A 27,914-nucleotide genomic window follows, 5' to 3' on the forward strand; every position below is an offset into this window, starting at 1 on the left:
CATTATGGTTAATCAGTATGAAGCAAAAGCAATAATGGGGTGAGTAAAGCTGCATTTTACTGAGGCAATTTTAAAAAAAGAGTCTAACCAATTAAAAAATTTGGAATCTTGCCTTGCAACACTTACTGAACTTATAAAATGCACACATTTGTAGGCTTCAGATTCATGTGTGCTAATGGTCCTTGTGTAAGTAGAGTGTTTCCCCAAGGTATGTAGCACTTGATCTCAGTGTCTTCTATTCCTGTGCTAAAAATCTGATCAAAATAAATGGGGAGGTCTCATTGCTTTCCCTGTTTAACATTGGACCACTTGCAGTAATGAACTTTCATTGTTCCTCTTGAGAATATATAGCCTCCAATCTCAAATTGGTGGGTGTTTAGGAGATGTAAACAGACCTAAGGTATCATGAGGAAATAAGAATTACATAGCTGTCCAAATGAGTTTGCTACATCTGTCCATAGGATTACCTACTTATTAAATAGGATATTGATTAAAATAGTCTTTTGAAAGCCTGTGAGAGGCTTCCTGGTACAGGTGAACAGAACAAAACAAGTCATTTAATAGCAGCCTTTAACTACCTGAAGGGTGGTTCCAAAGAGGATGGAGCTAGACCGTTCTCAGTGGTGACAGAGCAAGGAACAATGGTCTCCAGTTGCAGCAAGGGAAGTTGAGGTTAGATATTAGGAAAACTTTCTCACTAGGTGAGTAGTGAAGCATTGGAAAGGTTACCCAGACAGGTTCTGGAATCTTTGTCCTTGGGGGTTTGTAAGACCTGACTGCACAGAGCCTTGGCTGGGATGATCCAGTTGGGGATCATCTAGATCCCCGACTAGATGATCCTGCTTTGAGCAAGACATTGGACACCTAGATGACCTCCTGAGGTCCCTTCCAACTCTCATATTCTTTGATTCTATGATTTCTCTTTTAGAGGAAGTAATGGAAACATTAAAAAACTTCCCCATCTATGCCAGCTAGGGGCCAGAGGCAAGCTGTCAACATTTTGGTTTTGTACATTACATTTAACTGAGTGTTTATCTGCACTTAAACTTAGTGCACTTTTTCTAGTTTAACTTTCCATCTTGGAAAATGCTTAAATAAAGTTAAAATGCAAAACCATCAAGAATAGAATGTGAAGGGAAAAGACCTTTTAAGTGGTGGATGATGCCTGCTACTTGTGTAGCATTGCTTAAGCCCAAAAGTAAATTAAGTAGGAAGGATTCAATGTTTGCCTCTGCTTGGCAATTAGATCCTTAAGACATACTCTTTTGGGAGGCATCAATACTTAATACAGCCAGTAGGGTAAGCTAGCTGTTTAGCTTGATTGGAAACATGACTAAAGTCTAAGTCATAAAACATGGACATGGAATTTCCTAGTTAGTGTAAATGAGGCCCGAACACTCCCTTGACAGGGAGTCTGATATGATAACTGTACTTTCTTTATATAGATCTGTAACTGCTGGTGTTCTGTAGATTAAATCACATTTGGCCAAGTAATATATTAAATATTGTAAACTGCTTTATCATGGCTTCTTCATGTTGTAACATGCTAAAAATATATTCTTTTTCTGTTCTGTCACACCTATATGTGACTGCAGAGCAGTACACTGTACTACCAAGTAGATGAGACTTGTCCTGGTTCTTTTCCTGGCTTTGCCACTAGCCTGCTGGATTACCCAGGGCAAGTTGCATTATTTCTCTGCTTCCATTTCCCCTGTCTATAAGATGGAGATAGAATATTATCTTTTTTTTTTTTTTTTTTTTTTTTGTAAAGCACTGGGCTCTTTAAGTGTAAAGATCTTTCACATCTGTCACTTATTCCTACTATTTTCTATGTAGTATATAAGCTGTTGTGATCCCTTTCTGAATCTGCTTTTTTATTGTTGTCTCTTTTTTTACGGGAGTTGCACTCCTGTCACAAGATTTCATGGTTGTGTTTGCCTGCCTTTTCTTAGTTTTGACACTTTTTTCTGAAGTAAAATGCCTTACGAGTTAGTTTAATTGATGTTATTGCTCCACGGCGTGGTATTATGTCAATAATAGGTTGAACAGTTATCTATTTGTTTAAAATATTGCTATGTGCATCCCTGCCCATGGGACGGTAAATCGGCATCAGCTCATCCTTCTTTTATGTATTTATTTTTTCCTTGCAGCTTTTCCAGTCGTATATACGAAATACTGTATTCCCTTACGGTAGCAAAGTTATCATAACTCCTTTCTTTTTGAGACTAAAGCATCTGTTTCTGATAAAATGCACATAATAGATTTTGCTAAAGAAAATCATAAAACCACTTTCAGAACATGAAATCAGTCCTCTGGAAAATAGAATAATTCTAGGAACATCTCCTTAATAATTGTCTCCAGTATGCAGTCAGGAACTTTTTAAGTCAGTAAATTTTTAACTAGGTACCTTGAAGTGCTAATAATGGCAGTGAGTTTTGGGCAGCCAGAATATTTAAAAGGGTCAATTTTTGTTCTTTAATTGTCCCACAACCCCTAGCAAGATGGATGAATCTGGTTATGCTTATTTCCAATCATATTCTTTGATTCAGTCTGGTAACTAGCATGCATAATCAAACTATTCATCCACACCATCTATAGCAGTGCTTCTGTTGCAGTGTGCTGACTGAGGCTGAAATCTATTGACTTAAAAACATCACTAAAAATATGGCTGAAATCTGTAATTGATCTGTCATTCACCTTGCATCTTGCTTTTGATGGGATTGTTATGAAGTTTGGAGAGTTAGGCTCAATGATGTCAGCCACTCTTCAAGGCACACTCACTGCTAACACTTGTCTTTAGTATTAGGAGAACATACAGCACACTTATCATTTGAGCAGGGATTTTTGTTTTCCCATTTTCACTCCAAATTGCTACAACTAAGACAGCCTAACTGGCTCTGCAAGACATCCTTTTATCCCCCCTGCTTCTTGGAAGAACCTTTGGTCTTTATCTGATCAAAAGCCCTACAATTACATGTGGCTTTATGCATATACTAGCCAATTGCCTGTCAAGAATGGCGAGGAGGGGAGCAAGGATGGAGTGCAGCCACCTAATGCCCCATGCTGCTGCTGTTCTGCCTCTTGCAGGGAGCTGGTTGGGGAAGCTAAGGGCAGCGCTATTGGCCTCGGCTCCCCCACCCTCTTTCCGGTCCTTGGCATGGCTTTGGACTCATGGTGGTGCTCCCTCATGCTTGGAGCACTTTGATTGGCTGACGGAAACAGCCAGTCAGAGTGCAAATAAAGTGAGATAGATGGACAGACAGAGACTTAAGCTTTTATACTATTATTGCTTTAAAAAAATACGCGATATCATACTTTTTAATAACTTTATTTTACCTAATGTTTGTATCTCAGCAGGTGGTTAATTATACAGAACCATTTTATTTCTTGGATAGAAGTTGATAAACAGACAAACAACAACAGTTTTACAATGCAGTGTAAGGAGAGCTTTCTTTGGCCAAGGGTGCTAGGATATGGGGAGTATTTTTCCAAATAGCACAGGGCTTGATGTCCATTTTGAACAGGCAGGACCACTGTCTGAAGGTCTTAGCCATAAAACTCTGTACATGGTAAACTGCAAACATATCAAGATTTTCTGAAAGAGATAAGGTTGAGTAATTTCTCTTGGGAGTTGAACCTGGAGTTCAGGAGCCTGTAGGAGAAACCTGGATATTTCAGAAAGAAGCCTGAGATTTACTGTTCTTGTACTTTATGTTCACTATGAATTTTTCAAACTTTTCTGGAAGTCAGGAAGCTACTTTCTCCTTAAAATTGTGTATTTATTTGAACAAATATTTTACTGACACTTATCTGACTAATACAAACATATTGCCCATAAATATGTTGAGTGGAGAGATTTGGTAAACTGTTGGCTATTTTCTGTAAAAGTGAAAATGAAAGCATAGCACTACCTCCTTTAGGAGCTGGAGTGTTTAGGAAACTCAAATAATGTTATCTGTTCATGTGACAGATGCTGGGTTTGTAAGAGTGCGCACTTTATTGATATGACTTGTAGGTGACTGAAATTACACTGCCACTCTTATAACCTAATTCATAGCAGCTTTAAGCTTGAGGTAGTAATTTATCCCTAAAGTGCACACATCTTAACTTGCTATGGTCAAAGGTGTTTCAACATGAGACAAAGTAGATGGACCAAATATGACCAAGTAACTGCAGAGAACAAATCTTTACTCCAAAGACCACTTATACATTTTGAACTTCATGCCTGTTTGCAGTATATAATACTATGACTGTTTCTTTTTATAAGCAAGAGTTAACACAAAACTTGCTAGCCCAATAGCTGTCCCAGCAACAGATTTTCAAAAAAACATGCATTATCTATCACTCAGATTTTTATGTACACTCCAAGCAAAACAATGATTTTTAAGGAAAAGCCAGCTGGTCTTACTGAATCCAGTTACTGGAATCAGTGTGCTTTCCTCATTGTACATGTGTTTTCAAACAAAAATAATTCTTTGTCAAAAACATAATTGTGAATAAGGGTATTACTTCTTCAGAGTAATTGGGTGACAACTTTGCTGTATTAGCTAGATTCTCTCTTCTAATAACTCCTTTTACTGAAGTAGCCCATTAGAATTCTTAGATCTGGAAAAAAAATTTACAAATGTACTGGTTGGGTTTTTTATTTATTTATTTTTTAAATCAGTTCGGTTCTGGAGCTGTGTATACAAAGACATTAAGCAGGAACAGTAATATCTCCCTAGTTTAGAAACAGTACAGTACTTCAGGTTTCATCACTTACGGGCTTAGGTTTGTCATTTAAAGGTGTTGACAAATGGAAGTGAGCTGTAGGAAATTTTAAGTCTGGTGATATGTGGACTAATTTGAAGAAAGATCTTAAGGAAGATGTATGGAGCTAAAGAGGTGGTCTGTATGGGTAAGACTCTCTTTGAAATGGTTATGTGTAAATGTCTGCCAGGACATGGGAGATTTTACAAGCTGATTTAGAGAAAGCAGTAGACCAGTGCTTCTCAACCTAATGGGACTCGAGGCACCTTCCTTGTGAATTGAATGGTACCCAATTTCAAAAACCAATTTTTATATATTATAGGGCTTTGGGTAATGGGGGCGAGGAATAAGCCTGAGCCCGTACTTGTCTTAACTTGTTGCAACTCTTGACATCCTTCATGGGATCTTGCAGCACCCTGGTTAAGAATCATTCCAGTAGATGTAGAATAAAATCTTGCATGCGCAGTAGAGAAAATAAATATACTCTCTAGCAGCGTACCTATACATTGGTCCATATCATATTGGTACCAATACAAGGAAAATTAACATGATCAATAATCAGCTTTTTTGGTTGATGTGGCTGATTAATGTCACTGACAAATGCCGCATGCGGCCAGCCTAGCCTAGCAGCTTGGACAGTGGAGAGCAGCGTCTGCCTAAGTCTGTTGCGGGGGTGGGGATCGAGGGCCCTGTAGTGAGGGAGTGGGGCTGGGGCAGGCGCTGCCCAAGTGGGGCAGGTGCTGAACAGAGCTGTGAGTGACTTGTCTGGGGGGATGGGAGGGACAACAGATCCAGCTGCTATGCGCATTCCTGGGGGGAGCCATGGAGGGCACGTGCCCTTGCATCTGTGTGGGTGAGGGTGGGCTCCTGCTGTGGGTTCATGGTGATGCCAGGCTCTTCTTAGCAGGAGAGCTGAGCTGGTGCTGTTTGGGCTGTGCAGTGCTGGAAGCGGGGGCACAGCCCACACACCAGTGCCACTTTGCTTGGGGAGGGCAGCAGCCCTGGTTCAGTCTTTCCTACTGCTAGGAAGAGCCCAGTGCTGGCCCCAGCCTGCAGCAGCAGCCTGCCCTTGCCCTGTACACAGGGCCGGGGGTACACCCTTCCCCCTGCCCCCAATGGCCACCCTGGGGGGGTATAGTGGGAGGATCTGTGCTGAGCCCCCCAGGATGAGCTGCTTGCAGCTCCATGCCTTGTCCCGGCTTGGCAGTGTCTGCCCCAGTCCCGCTTCTTCATTCCAGGGGCCTTGATCTGCACCCCCCCCCCCCCTTTCCCCCCTGCAAATGGACCTACCCACTGGACACTGGTCTCCAAGCTGCCAGGCTGCATATTGGCAATTGGTATTGGCTGATTATGGCTTGTTAATAATTGAACATTGGTATAGGCCCAAAAAATCTTTGTTTTTATACACCCCTAGTATTTTCTGTGTTCTTGGAAGTGATGGAAACTAATTGTCTACTAGAATGGGGGAAAATGCTTCAATATTTTATTAGTTTCACTTTCTAGATTTAAAATAATGGTAATGAGGAATGAGAGTTTGTATCATAACACAAGCCTCCTAGGTGGGTGTTTGAGGTGTAGGTGAGGGAGGGGATGACCAACTTGTGTATTCTCTAACAGCTTTTTGGTAAATATCACCTTCCTGCCCCCAACTTGTGTTAGTATGCCTTTCTGTCTTTTTATTACGGCTTTCAAGTTGAAGAGCTTGATTAATAGGTGCTGTCAGACTCTGGTCCTATACCCCAAACTAGTAAATATCATTTTACAAAGTCTCTAGAATAAAGCAAGTATTGAGGAGTTGCATTTCTCATCTGAAAAGTCAATGCTTAAAGCTTGTTTTTTCGGGGGGGGGGGGTCATCAACCTGAAAATCTCTCCAATTGATTAGCTATCTAGGTTAAGGAAGAATACCTGGTTTTGTAAGCAGCTAACTTTCAGATAAACACAGGTTTGCTTCTAGGATTTTCAGAGGTAAATTAAATTAATCATTTGCTACAACAAAATAGGAATTTTGGGGGAATGATTGTATGATTTTAGTGTCCATTCACTCAGCTCTTCAGGGTTGTATTCAGTTGAGTGTTTCAAATACTCTTGATCAAGGCTTGTGCACTGGTCAATATGAAGTCCAGATCGGAGGAAAGGGTTTAGTTTGTCTTTGAATGATAGATTTACTGTATACTGGAGCCCTGCTTGCAACCGGGTTAGGGGACAGTGACTGTCCATGATATGACTGTCTAATATGGACGGGTCCTAGCTTGGTTAAACCAGGAAACTTTTTTTTTTTTTCTCCTTTCCTGTTTGTTTTCAGAAAGGGAACATTTCTAAAGACTTAATTTGTGTGACTATTTGAAAGCATACATTCCCCATACAGGCTACACTTTAGCTGAGAAATAAATAATAATTAAAGAATCTCCTCTTAGCTGTTTCAGTTGTTGATAGGAATTTACCTAATGTAAAACTATAAATACATTTCCTCTGTTCTAATTCTGATCAGGTAGCTGAATTGTTAGTTAGCCTTTAAACTAGGGGAAACTTCTGTTTTATTTTTCCTTGCCTCTTGTATCTTGCACTAATCAAAGCAAGAATAAAGACTTAGTTGAATGGTTTTACCAGTAGTATCGAAGCTTTAGGCCTTATCTGCACAGGACTGAACTTCTCCCTAACAGCTACTTTAGTCTTTGTGAAGCATTTCTAGGTACTATCTAGTGGTTTTTTGACTAAGTACCCTTTCAAAACTTTTCAGAATTTAGCAGTACCCCATTTAACAACTAATATACATTCTATTATGATAATAGAAATATTATAATTCTAGAGTCTGGGGATGCCCAGCTGGCAAGGATGAGGTGCTGGGACAGAAGGCCTGGGAAGGGGGCAGGCTAAGGATGTTCTGTAGTCTTCTATACTACTATGGGATGAAACTGCCCCCTATATACCTTGGTTTTCAAAAGACACATCGGGGCTGAACTGAGAAGCAGTTGCAGCAAAAATTGCTTAAGTTTTATAAGCAGTTATAAAACTTTGCTGCTGCTTTGGTTCTGATGCCTCCTGAATTTTGAGGCACAGGAGGCAGTTTCTACCTGTGGCACCTCTGACTGTTTCTTGCAGCACCCTGGTTAGGTTTATTGCTTTTGTATTGGCTTGGCTTTCTAAACAGAGAGCCTACATATCGTGTGTGGGGGGGGGAAGGGCGGTGTTCCATAATTTGGAGCCCTTGTTTCCTTCCTTCTGTTTCGTACCTTTTCAAATTCCTTATTCTTTCTAATCCTATTTTGTTAGGACATTTTGCTCGTTCTTTATTGGAAATCCTTGCCAAAGACATGATAAATGCTTTGTTTTCCTAAATGTAGATTTCTGGCATGTGTTGGGGTTTCCTCCTGCCCCCCCTTCCCAGTTGGGAGATATCAAACATGAACACATATTTACAAATGTGTATGTGCACTGAATGACACAGCAGTAGAAAGATTAAACTACATAAACTGTTTAAGCATGGAATAAAGTCTCCCCAGAAACAAAATATGTATTTAGTTGTAGATATCAGCATCTAGGTTTTTAAACTTACTATAGAACACTGCTGTCTCTTACTCCTTCTCTCTACCTGGCCAGCTAGAAAAGTGAGAGACATGTAAGGAGGACTTTGTCTTAACACCTGCAGAACTTGGTGGCATTTAGGTCTGTGCTACTCTGGTGCCATGGCACTGTTCCTCCTCAATGGGAGAATGCATAACTTTTTTTTATATGTATTTGGAAGAATCTGAGTAGTAGTACAATAGGGACAGGTGCAGAAGGTTAAACATAAACTGCCCTGCTCGTTTCTTTATTTCTAGCATCTCCTGTTGTGCCTTTCTTTATCCACTCCTGAACAGTACTGAATGTGATCATATGTGTCTATTCACTTCCTTAAAAGTGTTTGCAAACTGGGGAAATTAATGGCTTGAACTGAGCACCCTTAGGTTTGACATTTCCTGTGCATAAACTACTGTCCTGAATAAGTTGTTGTTTCAACATCCAGAAGTTGGCCTAGGCTGTGGTTATCAAACTGTCCAGCCCACAAGCTGAATGAAGGATGTGGGGTCTGTCCACTAGCCAGATCTGGCCTGTAGACTGGCATTGTGCCTGCGCCCCAGCCCTTGTGTTACATGGCATGCATGTGCTGGTCTGTGGTATATGCTTCATGCTGTACTCATGCAGAGGCCAGTCTGTGGGCCTGATTCAGGCTGGCCCCTGATCCAGCATACAGGGCTGGTCTGGCATGGGGACTGCATGCAGTATGAGCCCTGGATTGGCCCCATGTGCATCATGCAGCACATGTCAGACCAGCTGTACAGGCTGCATGCAGTGCATAGGGCTAGGGCATTTAGGTGTACAGCCTGAGACCCACCCTTGTGGGCCATATTGTTGGCACCCTTGGCCTAGGCCAGTCCAGTTCTAACTGCCACTCTAGCAACTGCACTTGTAAATGACCCAGGCACATGATGGCCACAGTATTACATTTAACTACTCCAGATCTACATGTCAATTATTTGTAGCTGCATTTTGGAAGTCATTCGAGGGGGACTGGTACTGAAGCTGATGGTTGCATAAGGGATGTTGATGAAGAAACTTAAACCTTTGTTTCAAGTGAGCTGTTCTGACATTGAAAGCATACAGCCCTTGGATATTTAACTTTGAAATAATACTGATGTTGAGATTTCCATTTATGTCACTGCCTGTTTCAACATAATGCTAGCTTGTGTGTTTCAAATAATGTTTTAGGTTGCCTATAATGCAAGAAGATAATACTTCTCTGCTTCTCTGCAATTGTCACTTCTTTAAATACCTTGGATTCTGAACACATTTGTAAATAACATGCAAATGAAATGACATCTTAATGCTGCAGCCTTTTGGGATGCATAAAGTCCTAAGCATTGTTTTCAGAAGCTGCACTTTCAGGGAATTCTGTGTCTTACAGTATTGGAGAGGTAACGATTTCTTAGGGTGGTGTCTTTTTATTGGCCCAACTACGTAGGTGGGATAGAGTTAGACACACTTATGAATGCAAGACATTCTTCATCAGTCTTGATCAGAACAAGCAAGAAACTAAATTTTAAGCATCTGTACTTGATTTAGGTATTTAAGTGTCCTTTAACTATAAGGATTATAAGTGTCTGTGGTCTACTGGCCTGTCTTGAGACACTTGCACTTTCAGAAGTGCATTTCAGACTGAAACAGTCATGCTTCAGGGTAGGGGTTCAATCCAACTTGTTGGTGGGTTCAATTATTCAGAAATGGTAGGAGATCAATTCACTCAAGTAGTCTATAGTTCTGTAATTTAACAGCTTTAAAGCAGAAATAGTTAAAGTGGAAACTTGATGTATATTAAATAGCCCTTGATTTGAGGAGTGCCTTGTAGTCTGAAACTGTTGGAGTTGGTTATAGTCCGCTAAAAATGTCACTGATGCACAACTTCATAGAACTTGTGGCATCTGTACTGTCAGCCAGGCTGCATTTGTGCATGGTTCTCAGGTATATGCAAGTGTCCTCAGAGCAGCTGTTTCAGGGAAACATCAAGGCAGGCAAAGGGTAGTCTTGATGCGATTCCTGAAGACCTGTTTTTTGTATTTCTTCCTCCCCTCTATTGACTTTAATTTTCCAGTCTTTACATTTCACATAGTGATACTGCACAGCAGAGAATGTGTAAGCTACTGTTGCCTCATCTGACAGATATTTTAATTTTTGCTGTATTCAAGTGACTAAAAAGCAACAGAAAGAAAGAAGCATTTATAGAAATTTGAAAGGCAGCATATGATTATTTACCTTTTTAAGATGCGGTGTAATGGGACACTGGCACTGGGTCTCCTGTGCTCATAATACAGAGAGGCAAAGTGACTTACCTGGCTGGCACTTCCACAGTGGTTTAGGTTATACCACAGAATCCAAAAGTTTGAGGTTTTATTATACCAGGTGTTGTAACTCCTGCGTCTGCTGCATGCTGTGTTACTTTAGGTGAGTCCCTTACTTTGAAAAGAGGAGTTTATTAATATTTAACTGGTTAGGGAGCTCTTAGGTTTAATTAGCATTGACCTGTTTTAAAAAAAAAATCTGTCACATAACAGCCATTTATAATATGCAGATTGGAAGCATGGTTTAGTTATTCTAGCTCTATTGCTTTCTAAACAACCTAGATAGGATTGAAGTTTTTTCTCTAGATGGAGAATTGAGACCTGGAAGTGTCTTAAATGCATTCAGAGAGAAACCTACAGCAGCAATGATCCTGTGAGGCTCTGTTGGAGCAGATGGTGGTCTAAGCATCAAGTTTCAAATATTCCCTGGGGAACTTATAAAATCTGTACAGGTTGGCTCACATACCCACCCTTGAGGTTAATGCACTGAATTCCAAGCAGGTCAGTGAGTTAGATTATTTTTTTTTTTGGCCTCAAACTGCCACCATTGTATGAAGGTACAGAGTGCTTTCTGGTAATCTTTGTAAGGGTATAGGGGCTCATTTTGATGTTTCTCTGACTCATAAACACACATTGGAAGCATCTGGGTCGTGTATTTTATCCTTTGCCTAAAATTGCTAGATGATAGGTGCTAAACAAATTTTAACTACCCCTCATGGCATAGTCAGGTCTGGGTAATTCATTACTCCAAGGGGGGATGTAAACAGTGGCAAACTCTGCAGTACTGACCAGTTATCAGGAGGAGATGTTTGGGTGAGAGGACACTGGTAGGGAATTGTAACAATGGTGAATCAAACCCTAGTGGCAAATTATCCTATGGGGAAATCAGCTAGAGCTTAGTGCATTTCATTAGGCCATAGTATATTGGGACAGCTGTGTTTTACAAGGATGCTCCTCAGAAGATTGAGTAGCAGTGACTTGTTTAGGATTGTATTAAAACACATTAAATACAAAGCACTCAAATGATGAGTAATTGGGTATAGAATTTTAAGGTGAAATGGAGGCTTTGCTGAAGGGTGGCCGTGTACTCTGTGCCCTTCACAGAAAAGCATTAGTCTGACCTTATAACTTCCATGGGGTGCAGAAGTACTTGTTGGCTTTATCAAACTGAATCTAGCTGAGTAGTTTCATGCTACTTGGCAAACTGGCAGTGTTTTAATGCATTGGAGTGTGTAATTCTGTCACTCTTTTCCCCTCTCTCCTCCCCTATTTTTATTTTTTTTTTTAACTGCAGGTAAAGAGATTACTACTATGCAGACGTCAGAGTTAGAACTTTAGTTTTGTGGCTGAGCACTTGAATCGGGGAATTGTCAAAGGTAAGGCACCATATTTAGCATTTAAATTTTGCCTCTCATGATGCAATTCCACAATCAATATTTAATAAGATGATAATGTACTAGTTCTAAAATGGTAACATTTTTTTTGTAATTTTGGCACTTGTCATACCCCAAATAAATTGTCTGTAATACAGTATTTTTTTTCATATAAAAAGAACTAGCATTTCACATGCTAAAGAGTAGTGAAAATATGCTGCTAAGCTTATAGAAACTTCAGTAAGCCCTTATTAATGCAAATAACATGAATACTTTCAGCTGCTAAATACTTATGGTATAATTGATTTTTTTTTTCATTGCACCTGCCAACTGCAAATGTATCAAACCTAAAAATTGGCAGCAAATGTTTTTAAGTTTTCTGTATGCTTGCTTTTCATTAAAAAGTAAAGAAACAACTTGAAGTTCAATTTTTTTTTTTTTTTTTAATGCTTTGAAGGGTTTTATATGAAATGTATCCAACCAATTTTCTGTATCAGCGCATAGTATAGTTCAGTCCTGTTGGGTGAAGGTAGTGAGGGAAACCTGGGAATAAGAAGACATTCCTTTTCTGCAAGGATAATCTTTAAATTTAGTCTTATTGACACTCATATACTAAAACGCATAAGGATGTGTAAGGGTTTACTTGTGAGAGATGCCAGTACCTTTGAAATCAAAGCTGTTGGGCCATTTTGGCTACAGTACTAGTGTATGTGTGAACCATGTTTATTATATAACAAAACTAGCATGTGCAGGTCAGGAGGAACCTGGTCTAAAACAGGGTTGTAAGGTTGTACTAAGATCACTTGTACCTGCGTGATTCACAGCTTGCTCAGTTTGCAGTGGGTTACCAAATTAAGAGATGCTCAGCTGTTTTCCTATGCCTTTGACTTCAGAGGATGTTACTGCTTTGATCATCTGAAACAGTGGCTCTCCACTGGGGGGGGGGTGTGGATCCCTGCAGGGGCTGTGAGCAGGTTTCAGGGTGTCCGCTGAATCTGACATGGTGTGGGAAGAAGCTGCCTTGGCCCCCCAGGGCTGAGACGGTCCTAAGGAAGAGGTGGGGCCCAGCCCCACAGTCTCCATCTTGTGGGTGGCACTGGAGGTGAGCAGGAAGGCTCTTCACTGCCACTGCTTAGGTGAGTTAGGCCTTGGGGCTCCCTGCCACTGAGCCCTGCCTGTTGCACCTGGGGCTGTGTAGGCATGGGCTGGGGAGCCAGGCCTGTCCTTAGGAAGAAAGTTTGAGAACCCCTGATCTAGAACTCTCAGCAGTTGCATGCAACTTCCCTATGGCTCTGTGTACCCTAGGGTATGTCTTAAGGTTGTTTTGACCCCCAGTCCTGCCTTCCAGTCTCTTTGAAAGGAGGATTTGTGAAGTATCAGGGTTATACTGTAACCCAGCAAGAGTATGCCCTTTGTGCCCACATCCTATGTGAGAGTGGGGTGTCTCCATGATGCCAGCTGCCCAGGGGTACTAGTGGGAGTCATGTAATGTTTAAGGAAAGAATGGCTCATTCATGCAGTGACTCAATTTTAGTAGTTAGCATCTTATTGTTGCTCCCTTTAGGGGGAAAAATATGCTTCCTGAAGGGCCCCTCCATCTCTTCCTTGTCTCTTTCCCCATTCCCTGTCTCTGTCTCCTGTCCTCTTCCTGCATTTTCCTTTGCAACAGTTTCAGTCCACATGGACTTCACTTAATCTCTTGCCTGTTCAATCTGCTAATATGGTTATCAGTTGTGTAGTTTAATGTTGACATGATGTTAAGGTTACCATTTGGAAGACAGAAACTTCTTGACAAGTGTGTAGAAAATCAGAGTAGTCTCTGATTAGACTATTCTGTGAGTCATGCAAATGAACTTGTGAGATGAATCTAGCCTTCAAGCTCTGTATGACTGCTGGTCAAAAGATAGAATATTTTAATTGCTACAGGAGGTGGCAGAATTGGGTTGAATTTACACTTTTAGGTCTGTCACTTTTAGCCTTCTGGGTATTTCTTCTTGGCAATTTATATCAAACTCCATAAAGATATCTGTAGGGTGGTCCCATCACTGTAGATATGACTTGTATATTTAGCTGTTTTTATAGCCACGTGATCAACACCATCTTGCCTTTGGTGTCAGAAGAAACTTTATTTTCTTTAAATTGTCTTCTTCCACCCCTCCCAACCTAAAATGTTGTTGCTTATTAAATACACACAGTCCCTCTTTCCTCTGTTTTAGTTTTCCTGTATGAATTTAGTCTAGTTGATGGCTTAAAATAAACAGTAGGAGGAGAGAATATGAAAAAAAGCTTTAGGACTGTGTACGGTATATATTAAAATCCAAGAGGAGGTTCAACATGGGGAAGTGAAGGGAGAGAAGGAAGCCCCTCATCTTTGGATTTGAGCACAGGGTGGTGGTTTGGGGACAGTGTGGGGGTAGATAGGAACTCCAGCTCTGATGTGGGCTTGGTCTTGGAGTTGGAGCTGTAGCTGGTGCCTTGTCCCTTTACCAACTTGGGGGTCATTCCCCATCCCCCCTCCACCACAATGGCCACTTACTGAGATTTGAAGCCCGGCCTTGCTCTAAGTGGGGGTATGGAGCACCTGCTGGATCGGGGCTGGAGCTGGAGCTGGCACCACTATCACCAGACTGGGCCAGGACCAAAGTGGTATGGGAGATGGGCAGCCAGGGGCAAGGGCTAGAAGGGACGAGGAGTTGGGGTCAGGCTGCTTGCCTCCCCTTCCTGCTGTTTGTTTTTCAAAAGGAGGATGAATTTAAGATGACCCTCCAATAATTAGATTCTCTACCTAGAAAACTATAACAATTTGTACATTTTTCTATGACTAGAATTTCATTATTGGGGGTCGTCTTAAATTGGAAATAGTCTTGGATTTGGGTAAATATTATACTTTACACTTTTCTAGAATGCTGTACGTCTTGGTTCCTTACATTTTTTTTTAATGCCGTTTTAGTCACAGCAGGAGTGCCTTGTAATGCACCGTTAAACGGTATGGCTAGCCACTCCACAATAAGAGTTGCATGCTGCATACTGTTTTCAGCTTTATGTAAAGAGTGAAGGGGAGGGTGGTTGTTACTTTTATATATAGTATTTGTTTATGTGACAGCAAGATAAATGGTGATCCTAGCACTTGGAATGGCACATGTTTTAATAATTTTTGGATCTTATGAGAACTTGTTCAATGGTATAGGGCCAGCTCCCAAGAAATTGGTTTCCTACAGGTAATAGAATCACACACACACGTACGTATGTACGTACATTTGGAAGGGACCTCAGGAGATCATCTGGTCCAGCCCCTTGCTTAAAGCAGGATCATCCCACCCAGTCCTTTGTCTAGCCAGGTATTAATGTCCAAGGATGGGAGATTCCATGACCTCTCTGGGTAACCTGTTCCATTTCTTTATTACCCTGCTTGAAATTTTTCCTAATATCTAACCTAATCTTCCCTTGTTGCAGCTTGAGACCATTGCTGCTTGTTCTGTCATCTGCCACCACTGAGAACAGTTTAGCTTTATCCTCTTCGGACCCACCTTTCAGGTAACTGGAGGCTGCTATTAAATCCCCTCCCTCCCTCCCTCCCCAGTCTTCTCCTTTTCCCCTACTAAATAAACCCAGTTCCCTCAGCCTCTCTGTAAATCATGTGCCACAGCCTCCTAACCATTTTTATTGCCCTCTGCTGGACTTTTTCCAATTTTTCTACGTCTTTTCTGTAGGGGGGGGACCCAAAACTGAACATAGCACTCCAGATGTTGCCTCACCAGTGCTGAATAGAGGAGAGGAATTGCTTGAGCATAACCACTACTCCCCTACCTCAGTGTCATCTGCAGAGTGTGCACTCTGTGCCATCTTTTGAGTCACTGATGAAGACATTGAACAAAACCAGCCCCAGGACTGACCTCTGGGGTACTCCGTTTGATACCAGTGCCAGCTAGACATCAAGCCATTGAATACTGCCCTCTGAGCCTGACAGTCCAGCCAGTTTTCTATGTACAGTCTATTTATCCAATTCATACTTCCTTAGTTTGCTTGCAAGAATGTAGTGGGAGACTTATCAAAAGCCTTGCTGAAGTCAAGGTATATATCATGTCCACTGCTCTCCCTACATCTGCAAAGCCAGTCGTTTAATCATAAAAGACAATCAGGCTGGTCAGGAATGACTTCCCCTTGGTGAATCCATGCTGACTGTTCTTAATCACCACCACCACCTCCTCCAAGTGTATAGAAATGAGTTCCTTGAGGACCTGCTCTGATTTATTTTTCCCAGGGACTTGGGAGAGGCTGACCCATCTGTAGTTCCCTGGATCTTCCTTCTTCCCTTAAAATGGGCACTATGTTTTGCCTTTTCCAATCATCCAGGACTTCTCCCAATTGCTATGAATTTTCAAAGATAATGGCTAGTGGCTCTGCAGTCGCATTGGCTAACTCCCTCAGCACCCTCAGATGTATTGCATCCAGCACCATGGACTTGTACATGTCCAGCTTTCCTAAATACTCCCAAACCTGTTCTTTTGGTACTGTTGACTGCTCACCTCCTCCCTAGACTGCGCTGCCAGGTGCACTAGTCTGGAAGCTGACCTTGTCTGTGAAAACTGAGGTAAAAAAGGCATTGAGGATTTTGGCCTTTTCCGCATCATCTGTCACTAGGTTGCTTCCCTCATTTAGTAGAGGACCCATACTTTCACTGATCTTCCTCTAGTTTAGGAGTAGGCAAAGTATTTTGGCCAGAATGTCAAAAAACATCACAATGCCTACCTTGGAAGGTGCTGGAGTGCTGGCATGCCAGAAAAGCAAAATGAGGGCAAGGGGTACATGGCATGATGCCCTGCTTGTGCCCCATGCTCCCCAGCCCAGGCTCTGGCTGTCAGTGACTACCCCAGCTCTGGGTAGCTGTTGGAGCCTGGGCTGCCCCCAGCAGGGCTGGCAGTGTCCCAGCTGCCTGCTGGGAGCAGACTGGGCTCCCAGCTGGCAGCAGCTACCCAGAGCCGGGGCTGGCTGCAGCTGGGAGGCTGCAAACAGCTGTGCCAGGCTGTGGAGCCCCAGTATCAGCTTCATACCTGTGCATGGGAGCAGGTGGTGTGGGAGGGACCTGAGGCAGTGCAACCCTAGTTTCTCCACCGCTCTTAGCACAGAGGTGGTGACTTGGCTCTGGAGCCTGGTGCAGCTGTTTGTAGTCAACCTGGGCTCTGGGTAGCTGCAGCAGGCAGGGTGCAAACAGCTGTGCCAGGCTCCACAGCTCCAGCATCAGCTCTGTGCTGGCGGCGACTGTGTGCACACCTCTGAGCAGACGGTGGGGCAGTACAGCCAGGAGTGGCGGAGAGATCAGGGTTGTGCTGCCTCAGGCCCCTCCCCAGCTTCCTGCTCCAAGGCAGGCAGGCAGGCATGCATGCATGGTACAGGGCTAACACCTGGGCTCCGGAGCCTGGCACAGTTGTTTAGAGCTGGGGCCAGCTGCAGCTGGGAGGCTCCAGGGTAGCTGCTGCCAACCTGGGCCGCTCCCAGCAGGAAGCTGGGATGCTGCAAGCCCTGCTGGGTGCAGCCTGGGCTCCGTCGCTGGCAGCAGCTACCCAGAGCCGGGGCTGGCCATGGCGTGCTGAGGAAAATGGCCTTGTGTGCCATGGTAAGCATGTGTGCCGAGGGTTGCCGACCCCTGCTCTAGTTGCTGATGTAATTGTAGAAGTCTTTCTAGTTGCTCTTCACATCCCTTGCTAGCTGTAACTCCTGTGCTTTGGCTTTCCTAATTGCATCCCTGAATGCTTGAGCATTATTCTTATACTCCTCCCTAGTCACTTGTCTAAGCTTCCACTTGTAAGCCTTCTCTTTTTTTTGGTCATAGCTTTGACTATGCAAGGGCTTCCAGTTCTTTCTAGTCATTTCCCAGGCTCTGTGCATCTGTGTACAGACACTTGAGGTAGCTAGCCAATTGTCCTACTTTCTCAGGAAGAATGAGAAGGCCTCCCCTGTTGCACCTTCCTGCTTGTGCTTCCTCACTAACCGCAGGGCTTTGGTCTCCATCCCCCCGGCAAACCTAGCTTAAAGCCCTCCTCACTAGGTTAGTGACCCTGTCTGTGAAGATGCTCTTCCTTCTCCATCCAATGGATCCTATCTCTTCTAGCAATCCTTCCTGGAACAACATCCCATGGTCGAAGAATCCAAATCCCTGCTGGCAACACCATCTGCGTAGCTATGCATTGATCTGCAGGATTTGCCCACTCCCAGCTGTGTCCTTCTACTTGCCCAGAAGGATTTGAGGAGCGTGTCACCTGAGCCCTGTCTCCTTCTCCCTTGCATCCAGAGCCCTACGGTCACTTCTGATCTGTTTGGGTTCTGCCCTTGCAATATCATAGGTGCCAGTATAGTTGAGCAGTGTGCTATAGCAGTCAGAGGGCCAAATGAGTCCTGGTAATCCTTCCATGACATCTTGGATGCAGGCTCCAAGCAAGCAGCAGACCTCCCAAGACAACGGGTCAGGCCAGCAGGTGGATGTCTCCATCCCCCGCAGAAAGGAGTCTCTAACCACCACCACTTCTTGATGGTAGTGGTCTTGATCCTCCCAACTTTGAGGAGGCCCAGAGGAGCTTCGTACTTTGTAGCGGTGTGTCTGAAGAGCAGAGCAGTCAACCATGTAGCTTTTTATTTCAGTGCTTTTAATAAAATATATATCTCTCTTTTCAGTTGTCTTGTGCTCAGGCCACTGAGTGGTAAGAACAAATTGAGCTCTAGCTATAGAGTATTATGGAGTTTGGAAATTGGGTTCCTTTGAGAAGATGTTTGCTTCAGTGTTCCTGTACTATTTGAATTTTTCTGCCCCAACTTTTAGGTACATTATCACATAATCTAACTGGGAGGTGATGAGGGCATATTTAATAGTTTGGGTCACTTTTTTTTTTTTCTTCTAGGATGAGACTTTCCTGGGCCAGGTTGTTTAACCTCTGGCCTGTGGGCCAAATGTGGTCTGTAGAGCTTTAGAATTTGGCTGGCAGGATTCCATATGGGTCAAGAAATTTGGTGGGGGAGCAGTGCACTGCTGTCACCCTTCCCCCACTGCCAAAATCCTAAGTCCTGCTGGGCAGCTGGGAACCTGACCACAGCCTCCCACACGGCCAGATTGGGGCCAGGTGATGACACTCCCCCTTCCCTCTGTGCAGGTGGGTTGGGGCCAAGCTGTGCCCCTTCTTGCAATGAGGCTGGACCATGTCCCCATCCTCAGGGCAGGTGATTTGGGGTCAGCTAACCCCTCCAGCCCCCCCCCCCCCTTTTCCTTGGGGCTGGGCCACATCCCCATTCTTCTGCCCAGCCAGGTTGAGGCCAGGTCATGCCCCCTCTCTCCCTAGTACAGTGGGTCAATCCTGCCTTACAGAAGATGGAGTTGACAGTAAATGTTTGCTGATGTTGCTTTCACTTCAGTTTAAGTGAGAAATTTGCAATAAATCTAACTGGATTGAACTTGTGCTGTGAACCTTAACCAGGGGGATACTGCATGATGAGGTACAGCCAGTTATTTCTAGCAAAATCTCCTTGTAGTTTGGTTGCAACCAGCTGTGCAGCTGGAGCAGATCTCATTAAAATGATTGGCCATTTTGGCATGGCTTTATATTAAGTACTGCTACTAGTCACTTCCTATAAGGTTGCTTTATTCCTCCCAGTATGTAGGCACTGTTACCTGTTGCTTTTAGTTTCGTAAAACTTGAGCTGTTTGCATTTTTCCAGGATACTGACTAATTTAGGCTGCATCTCTCTCTTGCTGCACTCTGGCATGCTCTCTTGCTATTTGTAAGAATGAGGTTAAGCTAGGCAAATGTGGTGTGTGTGGGTGTTTTTTTTTTTTTTTTTTTTTTTTTTTTTAACCTCCTATTCCCTCTTCCCCCTCCAACTTGGTGTCTCTGTTTTGCAGAAGGGACTTGAAACTTGCCCATGGGGCATCCTTTGTGTCAGGAACGTGGGCCTTGCTGTCCCTAAGAAAAACTGCCTGCTTTTTTTTGGCCAAGCTATAAGCATTTGAAAAATTACATTTTACTTATGGTCAGCAGCCAGAATCTCCAGATCTCATCCTTGTTGCATGCTTGAACCTCTGTGCCTATTGCTGATTATTAGGAGAAACATGTCAGCTCTGCAGCACAACTGCCAGCCATGGCAGAAACATACAGGTGTAAAGTCAGAAATTACTGTAATAGTATTTCTGAGCTGGACTGGATGTGGTTCAACCAAGAGCAGGAAGCTTATCTCATCTTCTCTTGGGGACCTTTCTGCTGACCTTCAGGAAATGTAGAGGTGGATGCCACTTGTTTTGAGGGTACTCAAGGCGGGTGGTGATAGTGCTGGGACAGGGAGACTGGAGGGACAGAGGCAGCTGTGGCTACCCCAAAATTTGCAGTACTCCCCTGCTCCCAGCACAGCACCTGCCCAGCCCAGCCCAGCCACCCACTACCCTGTTAGCAAGAGCCTGGCGCAGCCCCTGTCCCTGATCCTGCAGTGGACAGCCCTCCCTTGTGCCCTTTATGCCTCCCCTTTGCTGCTTACAGCAGTGGAAGCTGTCCTCTCCCTGACTCCCAAATGAGCTGCCTCGGTGTCATTCCCTCAGTTTGGGGGCTTCATTCTGCCCCCCTTGGATCCCTTCCCTCCCTCTCCCCAGACATTACTGGCTGGACGCTGGTCTCCAAGCTGCTGAGCTGTACTCCTGGTTGTGTACATGCATGTAGCATTCATCAGCAACGTCATTAGCCACGTCAGCCAAAAAAAAGCCGATTGCTGATAACTGCAATTTTCCTTTTATCAATGCTGATATGATATGGATCAATGTATTGGTGCATTTCTAGGGTATACTTAGTTGGCAAATTAATTGAGCTGCTCACTCTTCCTGTGCAACATATGAAAGCTGACCATTGTATATTAGTTCTGGGTGGGATGAAAGAGGGTAAATGATGCAGGACTACTGAAATTAGTTTTAGCCAGTTCATAGAGCAGCAGTTCTCAGCTGCTTTTAGACTCAAGGCTCCCCTCAGAAAATGCCACCTCTTAATTTTTCAGTTCATTATTTTTGACTACAGGAAAACAATAGAGCAATTTTTTGATCTGGTTTGGTCTCCCTGAGTTCTTTGCAGCTGGATTGTTTTTAATGTTATAAATTGTTTTTTGGAATCTCTGCAAAAACCTACATGCGATTTACTAAACTAAACTAATGCAAACATTGTTAGGTGTGTCTGTCACCCCTGCCACACTTGGAAGGATCTCAAGGCACCCCAAAGTGATTTGGCACTCTAGTTAAGAACAACTGCCACAGAGTTCAGTAAGCAATTACAGTTCTTTGTAGTTGTGGTGTGTAATGTTTGGTTATTATAACTAGTATTTTTGAAAGCTTTTCACTATTTGTACCTCAGCTGACAAAGCTCCATTAAAAGATTTTTGATGTAGTAGATCAGTGGTACTCAAACTTTGAGTCTCACAGCCGGGATAAATGCTGCAGGGTTGGTCCACAGGCTGAATCCAGTGCGAGGTTGGCACATCAAGTCAATGGGTGCAGCCCTGCATGCTGGATCTAGCTGTGGCACCATCCCAAATGCTGGCCTGGCCTCATGTACCACATCTGACTGGCATAACCCCATGCAGGACTGTCATCTGGCCTGCAATATGTACCAAGGGCCAGAGGCTGAAAACTGCTGGAATAGATGGATTGCTGTAACTGGTATCTGTAGTGCAATCATCCTCATCTTATTCTACTTCTCACTGGCTCCTGTAGTCCATTTTTAAGTTGTTTGTGAGCATTAAAGGAACAGATCTAGAACTTGCAAGAAAAGGGATTTTTTTCTCATTTTGTGACTTCATTTTCAACAGGTTCTCAGCACCTTTTTAAAAGCTAAAACATCCAACCACTACTTACAGACCAAATTACAATTAAAAGGCATTTATAATACTGCTGCATAGTCAGAAATATGGACAACCATTTTTCATTGCACAGTTACTTGAGAAATCTTAAATAAGTGAACTATCTGAATAGAAGGATTTAAGATGGAAAAAATAAGCTGTATAAAACACAGGCACTGGTGACCTTAATGAGGGCCAGAGTGAAAGTGAGGGGGCTGATAAAACTAAGTGCTTCAAAGTTGATTACATATGTATTTAAAAGCTTTAGCATTTCTAGGGATAGCAGAAAATACAAATTCATTCCAAATGGCAGTCAGTATTAGGGAGTGTCTGTTTCCTGTATTTTGCAGAGACTTGCTGGAGATAGATGCTCTGTCTTGTTTGAGGAATGGTGTGTGTGTGTGTGTGTGTGGTTTTATTGTTCGTTGTTTTTTTGTTTTTGCTCTTGTGCTTTCTGTACAAAATTTGGATGGAAGGTGGCCCCAGAAATTTTGTGATTGTAGAACAGGATTTTCTTGGTGGTGTGTTGTTGTTTTTGCCAAAATCCAAATGTAGACTAACAAAACTAGATTCTTTTCCTAGCCATGAGTGTTGCAGTCTTAAACTAGATGGTGGTGTTGTCTTTCCTAGTGTCATCAGTTACCATGAAACAATCGCTTGGAGGATACTGGATGGCCCTACTCATATTAGTGGTCGATATCCACTTAGCCTAAAGAAAATTAACTGGATTAATTTTGGCAGAAAAATCTAGCTAATGTTATCTCATGTTTTGAACCTGTCTTCCAGGTACTGAAAGCTCCCATTGACAGCTGAATAGGGGATAAAAACTTTCACCTTTTGGCCCCTACAACATGTGAGGCATTATGTTGACACAGGGCTTCTTGCCCAGCTGCCATTCCCCACATTGCTGTGGTTGTGAGGGCAGATGATGGAGTCTCTGGGTTCTCTTTCCCTCTGACACTTGCTTCCTGCCTCTGCCCCATGGGGTGGGGCAGTGTGGCAAGCTTCTAAAGGAGCCAAGGGTGAGTGTGGGACTACTTCCTGAGTAGGGGGAGGGGGATTTGCCCATCTGGGGGGGTTGGGGATCACAGCCACATGGTGCAGAGGTGGAAATGGGCACATTGTGCACCATGGCGGGGGTGGGGGTGGCGCTCATAAGAATGCATGTTGTGGCACAGGGCATCATGTTCATGTCCCCATATGTATTGGGGACAGGGAAGAGTTGTGCTTGTAGACCCATGTGGTGAAGGAGGGGAGTGGGTCATCTGGTGCAGTGGTGGAGAGGAGGTGTGGGTGTACAGTGCAGCATGGAAATGTTAGGGCAGGGGAGTATTTGCATGACCTGGGGGCTTGTGGTTTGATTCATGGAGTGTGTGGCTTCCAGGGACTTAAGTTGCACAGCCCTGTGTTAATCTATTTGATATGCCAAAAAAAGGAGGAGGGGGGAAAAAAAAAAGTGAATAGCATAAAGCTGCTTTAATTTCTAATCTGTTGCAGTGCCACAATACTTGTGGATCAAAGCATGTGTATTTATCTTGCTTTGTAGAGTGCCTAAACTCATGCTTGGTTTGTAACTATCTTACAACTGACAAAACTCCTTTCTCAGCCCAGTCCCCTGCCCATATATCATTAAGACTCTCAGATCAAGGAAACAGTCACTTGTAATTCAAGGCAATTGGATGAATTAACCTGGCAGAATACTACTATCAGGTGGATGGTGTAACTGTTCGACAATTACTACAGTCTTTGGAAACTTTTTGGTACAAGTGACTTTAGCGTTTTGCTCCCTTCCTGATTTGCTGCCTGCCATGCACAGGGGCTGCCCATGCCACTTGTGGCACACCTGCTGCAGGCTGGTCACCCGTGCTTTAGATACTACAGATGATGGACATTAGTAATCATAACCCTGCAGGGTAGAACTAGACCCTGAAACACAATGGTTTAAAAAGTGTTGCTTAAAACCCTTGTGCAACTGTTCAGTTGCACCATTTGTTTATAGAACTTCTTACAAGTGCCAATTTACAGAGTATTAATGAGTCGTAAGGATTATCTTTAATATAACATGGGGGTGTGGGGAAGCATTTAAAATGAAACACCTGGTAATACTGAGCAATGAAAAGAAATCACTTTGAGGGGGTTTAGCAGTAATAGTAAGTGAGTAACTGGTGAATACTTATTTAACATGTGAATCATACTTTGAACACAAACTTTTAAAAACTAATAAGTAATTGTCAAACTTGTGCTTTGGCAGATCTACCCCTTGCTATGTAATAAAACATGGTAGTCCATGATGGGATGGATTTGATTTTTAAATTGAATTGATTTTAAATTGGTGGTTAGGAAGTCTCGGTTTTAATCATAGTTTTCTACAGATAGTGCGTTCTTGTTTGATACAACCATTATAGATATTATTTACAACTCTGAGAGAGATGTAGGTTTGTTTGTTTTTTTAAAAGATACACATTATACATTTTTAAAGCAGTGATTGATTTTGGTGATTTTTATTTACCAAAGTGAATAGAAGCAGATACTTGTGTAGTCATTGGGAGGTGAACTACTTCCAATTCACTAGATTAATCATGGGTATTTGGGGGGCGGGTATCTTTGCCATGCCATATTAGGCGGACAACAACAATCGTCACCAAAAACAACAAACATTAACCTTTTTTTTTTTTTTATTTAACTAAAACAACAAGCATATGCATTTTTAAATATTTTTCAGTTTTCATCAACAAACATGTATAATTATTTTAACAAAACAAGCATATGTATTTTTGTATTTTTTTTAATTATTTTAGTTATAAATGTGAAATATTTAAATTAAACACAACTATTTCAGCCAGGTCAACATTAGAAACTTAGCATACTTGCAGAGAGAGGGTATTATCTCTCACCTCTATATACTGCTGTTAAGAAAGATGTTATCTCTGGAGATACGAATCTATAGTTTGAGAACTGAAACGAAGCATCACAGAGATGCTTAATAGGATCTTCTACAGACTGAGCACTGAGTTCAGTTGGGTAGAGTGGTTTTCTTTAATCTTTACTAATCTATAGAGAAGCCTCTGGGAACCCTGTAAGATTGGGACCCTACTATAGTCCAGGGTCTATTTGGGCCTATTTTTAAAACTTCTTTTCTAAAAAGGTTACATGAATATATTGTTACAAATAGTATATAATTAGAAGTGTTAAATCCCATTCCATGATGATATTTTTGAGCTTTAATGTAGTTTTAATTTAAGATATCTTTATGTTGGCTTTTATTCTTTCGAAAAGCGTTTTAAACAAACAAAAAATTTAAATAAAAAAATCTGATTATTAAAACATTTGAATCAGATTTTTATTTAAGCATTTTTTTTATTCCACCTTTGTCCATGAGAACAACACAAAAAGAAGCTTACTAACCACTTGATTCAGATTTGTTCAGACACATCCTCCTTAGTCGTTGCCTCCCAAGAAGCATTTCTCGTACATTTTCATTTGAGAACCAGACTGTGCATCTCTTGCAGTGGTTTTACGTCTGCGTGCGTTGCATCACTTTTTAATGGAGTGGTACAAGAATTCTTGAAAGAAGTAGTGTTTTTTTCCAGATTAGTTTTTTCTTTCCTTCTTATTTTGTTTAGAAGACTTGCCATGACACTTTTTTTTTTTTTCTTTTTCTTCCAATTCCTAGGTATTGAAACTGACACTGAGGGTATTGTCTGAAGGACATTATCAGTTCTGTTCAGTCCTGCTTTTGATACTCGTATTGCTGCTTTCTGGTTGCTGGATCTGCTCTTTCGTTTTTGCTAGATAACTTTCTTCCTGTTCCTTATCCCCTCACCTTGTGTATGTTTTTTGTTGTGTTGGTTTTTTTTCTCTGAACAACAGAACAATCAGATTTCAGCTCGTGTAAACTATTGCAGTACAAAATGCGCACAGTTTATTTGTTTGGAGATGGAGGGAGGCAGCTGTAAAGTTGATTGGGTTTGTTTTTGTATCTTTGTCTCTGTGTGGAAGGAGATGGATGGAGTAAGGTCGTTTTTCTTGAAGTACCTCAAATCATCCATAAGCAATGACTGATAGTCACCAGGCAAATAAAGAGTCCACCAAGTTTAGAATTTTACAACCAAGCCCATCAGAACTTTGATAGGAAAATGGAATAAAATTGGAGTACAGAATTATTTGGAGTAGGCTTAGTGGAAGGTCTGGTGGGATGTGTGGTGATGCCTCCTGGAGTCAGAGCCTAGCTCCCAAAGCATGTGATGACTTCGCCAGCTTCTTGTACACAAAAACAAAGCTCCTTGGTTCTCCACATAATCTGTCCTTTTAATATAGTATGGGGTGGCCAGATTTCCTAATACTTCTAGCCACAAACCAAAATCTTGATGCAGCAGAAACTGTGGGACACTATTAGAAGAGGAGCATACCCTAGAGCCAGAGATCTGTGTACAGCTTCTCTTCCCCCTTCTTTCCTCCCTGCCTCCCTCTGTTGCAAACAGTAATTTGTTTAAATAACCAGTAATAAGCAGGAACTAAAGAAAATCAAAAATAGAAAATAAATGAACAATGAGGGAGCAAATACATGATTTTTAACTACTTAAAACTGTGTGGGAGCAGCATGTGGCTCATGAGATACTGCTTGGCTATCTCTGGTATGGTACATGGCCTCTTGTGCTGTATTTATAAAACTTCACCTCCAAAGATTTGACTAGCATGCATTGTATTAGTCCATCTTTGGCAGGTTCACTGCCATTGCTTTCTACTACTTTATTATTATTTATTTATTTATTTATTTATTTATTTTTGGGAGAAAAAAGTTTTAGGTCTCTTTTTTTTTTTTTTTTTTTTTTTTTTATTAAATTCAGATTTTCTCACTCTAGCTTAGTGTAAATCTTTAAACCAGTTGAAATATTTGGGCATGTTTTAATAGACGAGTGAAACAAAAGGCTATTTGCTTTATCCCATTGGTCTCCAACCTTTTTATGGTGAAGATTACTTTTTGGCACCCCAGGATCTACCACCCTCTTTTGGCGCCCACCTGTTTGGGAGGAGGGACAGATTTGTGGCTTAGCATACCCTTTCTTAGAAGCTAAACTAGACCCTTTAAATGCACTCTGTGCCAAACTGTAAAGTTTCTTGAAGTTGGTGAACCTTAACTAAGCAATAAAATACTATACTGGGCTAGATGAATGGTCTGTCTAGCCCCTTACGCAGGGGTGGGCTATTAGTTCAGCTGGAGGGCTGCTTAACAAGTTTTGGTGAGGTGTTGAGGATCCCCAAGGGTAGCCTTGCCCCTTGACAGGTGCCTTGCCCCCTAGTTTCCATCTTGGAACTGGAAGTAGTAGCTGCATTGGAGGGAGAGTGCATGTCTAGTGTAATCCATTCCCTGTCAAGTTCTTCCTTGCATCTATTGTCATTGCTTTAGGGCTGTTGGAGAACAATCCCTGACTTTATTCAGCAGGTCTCAGTGGATCTCACCTGGTTATATTATCTGTTCCCATAATCTTGTTTATAGGCAATGGGTTTCGCACAAACTGCATTACATTTTAAAAAGTACTTTCTCTAGTTTGTTTTAAGTGCATCGTCACTGTTAATTTCAGTGAATGCTAAAGGTCCTGGTGGCTGTGGGAGCAGTGAGTTGTGCCTCTCACTACCAGGTGGGCTGGGGACATGGCATCTTCAGCCCACTTAGCTCTGCTCCTAAAAGCATCCATACACTTAAATGGTGGTGGCTTGCTTTTAACTAAACCTCATTTGACGAGCTTTAGTCCAAGTGCCACCACTGCCATTTTTAAGCTCTGGGACACTGATTCCCTTGATGAGCCAGGGTTCCATCCTGCTCCCTGCCCCAGCATCCCATTCACTGTCTTGGCTGGGCACCACCTCCAGACCTTGCCCCTGCCCCAGCCCCACTCCCTCCCTTACTGTGGGGACCTCTGTCTGTCTGTACCCCATATGTGTTTTCTCTCCCCCATGACCCTTACTCTCCACAGACTTACCTGCAGGGCGCTGCTCTGCACGCTGCTCACCTGTGCTTCTGTAAATCAGTTATTAGATTGGTATCAGCTGATTATTCACCA

The 27,914-nt window shown here is 42.5% G+C and overlaps 1 protein-coding gene and 1 long non-coding RNA gene across 4 annotated transcripts in view; both read left to right on the forward strand.

Annotated features, from left to right (window-relative positions):
- The first annotated feature begins 32 nt into the window (after positions 1 to 32).
- Positions 33 to 1,731, forward strand: LOC109308720. Its single transcript, XR_002100696.1, has 2 exons — positions 33 to 208; positions 1,596 to 1,731. It is a non-coding gene; the product is annotated as an uncharacterized LOC109308720 (long non-coding RNA).
- Positions 1,732 to 11,918: 10,187 nt separating this feature from the next.
- Positions 11,919 to 27,914, forward strand: part of TRIP12 (thyroid hormone receptor interactor 12) — a 110,039-nt gene continuing 94,043 nt past the window's right edge. For all 3 annotated transcript variants that reach the window (XM_019533007.1, XM_019533008.1, XM_019533009.1), the window contains exon 1: positions 11,919 to 12,000. The gene's annotated coding sequence lies outside the window, so the exon portion shown is untranslated. The remainder of the gene's footprint in view (positions 12,001 to 27,914) is intronic.

The sequence above is a fragment of the Crocodylus porosus genome, unplaced genomic scaffold, assembly GCF_001723895.1.
Source record: "Crocodylus porosus isolate Cpor-Errol unplaced genomic scaffold, CroPor_comp1, whole genome shotgun sequence".
NCBI classification, from domain to species: domain Eukaryota; kingdom Metazoa; phylum Chordata; order Crocodylia; family Crocodylidae; genus Crocodylus; species Crocodylus porosus.